The sequence below is a fragment of the Leopardus geoffroyi genome, chromosome C1 (genome assembly GCF_018350155.1).
Source record: "Leopardus geoffroyi isolate Oge1 chromosome C1, O.geoffroyi_Oge1_pat1.0, whole genome shotgun sequence".
Taxonomy (NCBI): domain Eukaryota; kingdom Metazoa; phylum Chordata; class Mammalia; order Carnivora; family Felidae; genus Leopardus; species Leopardus geoffroyi.
Genome location: NC_059328.1, coordinates 41,919,329 through 41,925,650, shown reverse-complemented (window position 1 = coordinate 41,925,650; position 6,322 = coordinate 41,919,329).

Here is a 6,322-nt window from a genome sequence, read left to right as displayed (position 1 = left end):
TGAAAAAACATTCCATGGTCATGGATTGGAAAAATAAAAATAGTTAAAATGTCTGTACTAGCCAAAGCAATCTATACACTTAATGCAATCCCTATCAAAATACCACCAGCATTCTTAGCAGAGCTAAATCAAACAGCCCTAAAATTTGTATGGAGCCACAAAAGACCCTGAAGAGCCAAAGCGATCCTGAAAAAGAAAAACAAAACTGAAGGCATCACGATTCCAGATTTCAGGCTATATTACAAAGCTGTAGGGATCAAGACATTATGGTACTGCCACAAAAACAGACACATAGATCAGTGAAACAGAATAGAACACCAGAAATTGACCCACAACTATATGGTCAACTCATGTTCAACAAAGCAGGAAAGAATATCCAGTGGAAAAAAGATAGTCTTTTCAATAAAAGGTGTTGGGAAAACTGGATGATGACACACAGAAGAACGAAACTGGACCACTTTCATATACGATACACAAAAATAAATTCAAAATGGATGAAAGACCTAAATGTGAGATAGGAAATCATCAAACTCCTGGAGGAGAACACCCGCAGCAACCTCTTTGACCTTGGCCAGGGCAACTTCTCAATAGACATGTCACAGAAGGCAAGAGAAACAAAAGCAAACATGAGAATTGGAGAATTTTAGAAAAGACTGAATTTTCAGTATAGGAGAGTCTCCTCATAAAACTTGGGTCCTGATAGGGAAAAAGTAGAACCCCGAGATCTGAGGCAAAGATATCTAAGTAAATGTCCTTGAGAAATTTGAATCCCAAGATTCCTCTGAATCCTCTAGTAACCGAACTAACATGAGTTTGCTTCTTGGTGAATCACGGATAGAAACTACACCAGGTGAGTTGTTGCATGAATGAAACTATTTGCAGCAAATAAGGAGATCACGGGGAATAACTTCCAAAGCCAGGACTCCCTGAGCAAGGGTGAATGGGCTTCTTTCATTTAGGATTAGGATGAATATTTAAATAGGGAAGTCTTGTCATATATGTAGAGGCAGGCATAAGGTCATGCATGCTCCTTAAGGAAACATGCCTGTACATACAGTATATGTTATGTAAATGAAGCTTGTGCTCCTCCTTGGGTGGAGATTTTAGTATTATAATGAGGTAAAAATAATTGTCGGTCATTCCAGAGGTCACTCCGTGGCTTATCTGCGCAGGCGCAAGTTGGGGAGTTAGCTCAAACTGGTCCAGGTGATCTGGGCCACCACAGCTCTTCCTCTGAGTAGTTGTTACTGCCTGTGGGATGGTTTCAGTTTCCATCATGAGATGTTATGCCTGTAGGGTCTTTTGTCTGACTTAAGAGATGAGCCAGAAAGAAAAGCTTAAGGGAAAATGTGGAAAAAATGTCAGTGGGTACAAGCAGGTGAGCAGTAAACATCAGGTCTTGGGGTCTAGCTGGTGACACTCTGGGCCTATATAAGTGACTGTCTCTCAGGAAGGAAGATAAAGACTCATCCCTCCGCACTTTGTAGGTACCTTATAAAACAATGCAAGTCCTCTTGAGGATATGCCCTGATTTCTCCTCCTGGTCACGGATCCATAACTAGGATCAAATAGCCCAATGAGGCAAGATTATATCCCAGAGTAGCTATAGGACCTGACTTCCATATAATGGCAAGTAGTAGGGGAGTATAACTAAGAGTTTGATAAATGGGTGTAGGATTTAAGGCTGGATAAGGGAGAGTCATCAGTATCAGGGCACTGTGCTATGACACAGGATTTAATACTCTGCAAGGACCCCAAGGGATGGTTCTACACTACTGGGATGGTTCTTTGAAGCTTGAAAAAAATGATAACCCATATCCACATTAAATCAAACAGACATGCCAGAACTGCCAGGAAAAACTGTGGCTAAAGGAATCAAAAGGTTCAAAGAGGTAGGCTTGCTATAATGGATCTATTATCTAAGACTGAAAAATCCACCAGTTGATTGTGCTTTTTTGGAAGGGCCTGGAAGATAATCCATTTATTGAAGCACCAAGGAATGCACTAGGTAAGGAAAGCACTAGCATCATTGAGAATCTTGTAGCAACTGTTGTCTCTATGTCAGGACTGATGGTAGGAAGTGGGCTCCTAGTAGCAGTGGGGATAGGACTTCAGACTAGAGGCCAGATGACAGAACTTAACCCTCAGAAGGGTGGACTTAATGTCAGAATGGTAGCCAGGAAGGTCTGGCTGACAGATTTTGGAGATAGCTCAAAGAACATGTTGTTCTCAGAGCCAGTATAGATTGACTGCCTATTATATATAACTAAAAGAGATCAAGAATGGATAAGTAGACAAAAAAGACAATTAATATATTATTCTACTTATATGAGGCATCTAAAGTAGTCAGATTCATAGAAACAGAAAATAGAATAGTGGTTGTCAGAGGCTGGGGAAGGGGTAGATGGGGAGTTACTTAATAGGTATAGAGTTTTAGTTTTGCAAGATGAAAAAGTTCTGGAGATCTCTTGCACAACAATGTGAATATACTTAACACTACTGAACTGTACACTTTTTAATTTTTTTTTTTTGCGTTTTATTTATTTTTGAGACAGAGAGAGACAGAGCATGAACGGGGGAGGGGCAGAAAGAGAGGGAGACACAGAATCGGAAGCAGGCTCCAGGCTCTGAGCCATCAGCCCAGAGCCCAATGCGGGGCTCGAACTCACGGACCGCGAGATCATGACCTGAGCTGAAGTCGGACGCTTAACCGACTGAGCCACCCAGGCGCCCCTGAACTGTACACTTAAACATGGTTAAAATAGTAAATTTTATGTTGTGTTTTTTCACCATAATTTTTTTAATTATTAAAAAAATGGATGAGGAGGAAAAGGCTGAAAATCTTTGCCTATTGTCAGACTCAGAAGCTACCAACTGAAGGAGACCAGGTTCCCATCACGAAGCACCCTGCAAAATCACAGCAAGTAAATATGGTAGTGATTCCTGGAGTCCTTCCCCAAAGGGAACTATGGCCATTTGTATATTATTTATATTTATATAATAATATTAAATATATATTAATATATAATATAAAATTAATATTAAATATATACTTACATATTTATGTTATATACTATAACTCTAGTATTCTAGTTATCTGAATAAAAATACCCAGATCTTTTTAGGGTTGATGAATACAGGATCCAAATTAACACTGATACCCGGGGACCTAAAACATTAACATCGTTCTTTTATTGAAATAGGAGCATAAGTGAATCAGTTAATAAATGGAGTCTTTGGCCAGGTTCTACTAGATACAGACCTACCCAGTTATTTCCCCTGTTCCTGAATGTATAATTGAATGGACATACATAGAAATGAAAGAACTCTCACATTAGTTTCTGATCTGTAGAATATGAGCTACTAAGTAGTTGTAAGAAAGGCCAACCGGAAGCCCCTGAAACTGCTCCTTGACAATGGCCAACATAAATAAAAAAACTTGTCACATTTTAGGGGACTGGCAGAGTTTAGTGCCTCCCTCAAAACTTTAAAGAATGCAAGAATGATGGTCACTGTCATATTCACAATTTTTAAAAATTTTTTAAAATGTATTTTTGAGAGAGAGAGAGAGTAAGGAAAGGGGCAGAGAGAGAGGGAGACACAGAATCCGAAGCAAGCTCCAGGATATGGGCCGTTGGCAGAGCCCGACATGGGGCTTGAACCCACGTACCGTGAGATCATGACCTGAGCTGAAGTCAGACGCCTAATTGACTGAGCCACCCAGGCACCCCTGTCATATTCACATTTAATTCACCAGTCTGTCCTCTGCAAAAATTGATGGACCATGGCAGGTAACAAGAAGACTAACACAAATTTGATCAAGAAGTGGCTCCAACTACACCTGCTATGCTAGATGTGATAGCTTTCTAGAAGAGTTTAACAGGTACATGGTGTGCAGCCACTGATCTGGCAAAGGTATTCTTTTCCACACCCATCTGAAAAGATGATCACATAGGATGGGCAACAGTATACATTCATGGTCTTGACCCACTGTCATGTTAATTCACATGCTGTCTGTCCATAAGATAGTCTAAAGGGACCTGAACTTTTTGCAAAACATCATATTGGCCCAGTATGCCAATACTGTCATGTTAATCAGACATAATAAGAAGTAAGTGTCAATTGGTCTGGATGTCTTAGTAAGTAAGGCACATGTACTCCAGAACGTGAGGCAGAAACTACACAAAAGATTAGAGGCTTACCACATCAGTAAAGTTTTTAGGGGTTCAATGATCTGAAATTTTCCAGGACATTCCCTCCAAAGAAAAGAACAAGCCATTGCACAAAGTACCTCTTACCACCAAGAAGAAAACACGTTTGGTAGACCTATTTGGGTTTTGGAGGCAGCATATTCTGCTCTTGGAAAATACTGCTATGACCCATTTATAAGTGGATACAAGTTGGTACCTTTGACTGGGGCCCAGAGCAAGAATGGGCTCTGAAAGGTCAAGGCTGAGGCATAAGCAAATGCTATATAACTCAATAAATCCCATGATACTTGAGCTATCTGGGGTAGACAACAACACGGTATGAAACCTCTGGCTACCTACCAGTCAATTCAAATATTTGGTCATCCATGGATTTCTAAATTAAATTGATTCAAGTTTACCTCATACGTGCTTACTATATTCCAGGCCCTGTCCTGGACACAAAAGACACAAAGATGTAATAAAACCCATCCCCTGTTCCCAAGTAACTCAGAGTCTATTTTACTCTTACTATTGTATGCTGTTTGATTCATCCATTCTTCTATCCTTTCTGGCATTTGCTAAGTAAGATTCAGGTAGTAACAAAGAGGGGTCAGATGGGGAAAAACTTGAGAACAATTCTATTAATTAAAAATATACTACACATTAGGCCAAGACCACCATGATTTGATTTGAACAATCCATATTAGTCATGATTTATTTTTAAGTTTATTTGAGAGGGAGATAGAGAGTGAGCATGAGAAGGGGATGGTCAAAGAGACAGAGAGACAGAGAAAGAGAGAATCCTAAGCAGGCTCAGCACTGTCAGTGTGGAGCCCAATGCAAGGCTCAAATCCACAAACTGTGAGATCATGACCTGAGTGGAAACCAAGAGTTGGATAGTTAACCGACTGAGCCACCCAGGCATCCCAGTCATGCTTTAACAATAAAATCTCATTTACTGAGTCCATACTATATGCACACACTTCATATACATTTATTTTCCCCAATAATTCTGCAAGGTATTATCATCTCTCACTCTCCACATGGAAAAATGGAGGATTATTAGGCAATTAAGTAAAACATCCAAGTCACATAGAGTCGTGGAGCTCAGATTTGAATATATGACTACTGCTAGCACCTCAAACCCTCTTTACCATTACACCTTACTACCTTTGTGCTACTTCCAGCAGTCCACAGTGGTCTAAAAATATCTTAATCTGTTCCAACTCTTTCATTTAACTTATCTGCCGCCCTCCAGTGACCAGAGAGCTCTTCAAAGCACTCCTTTTCGTCTGTGATCAGGAGATTCTTATAGAGGAAATGCAAATGTCTTCTCTCTAGGATCATTTAGTTAAAGGGAACACTCACTCAAGCTAGCTTAAACAAATAGTAATGGTGGCAGAGGGAGGTATTTTAACAACAAAGGAATGGAAGCTGAAACAGAGCAGACCTGAGCTGAAACCAAGAGTCAGATGCTTACCCACTGAGTCACCCAAGCACACCTGATTTGGCAAAGTTTTGTAGTTTTCAGGGTAGCAGTCTTTTGCCTCCTTGGTGAAGTTTGTTTCTAAGTATATTATTCTTTTTGATGCTATTGTAAGTGGAGTTGTTTTCTTAATTTCCTTTTTGGCTTGTTCATTGTTAGTATATAAAAAAACAACTGATTTTTGTATGTTGGTCTTGTACCCTGTAACTTTGCCAGATTTATTAGTTCTAACTATTTTTGTAGACTTTTTTTTTTTTTTTAAAGAACAAAAAAATCTCACTGGCAAATAAGCAACCCAGGGAAAGAAAAAGGATAACTAGGCTTTATGAGGACAGGAATGTTGAAGCTATTTTCTGAGGTTGGTCTCTCTCTAGGGTTATATAACCTATCAAGTCCACTTCATTCTTGCCAGCTTCCCCAGCTTACACATGGCCCACTATTTGTGCTCTAGTCCCATGTTGGGAGTAGTTTACTTAAAAAATAAATTAAAATATGGGGTGCCTGGGTGACTCAGTTGGTTGAACGTCCGACTTCAGCTCAGGTCGTGATCTCATGGTTCATGGGTCTGAGCCCCACGTTGGGCTCTGTGCTGACAGCTCAGAGCCTGGGAGCCTGCTTCAGATTCTGTCCCCTCTCTCTCTGCCCC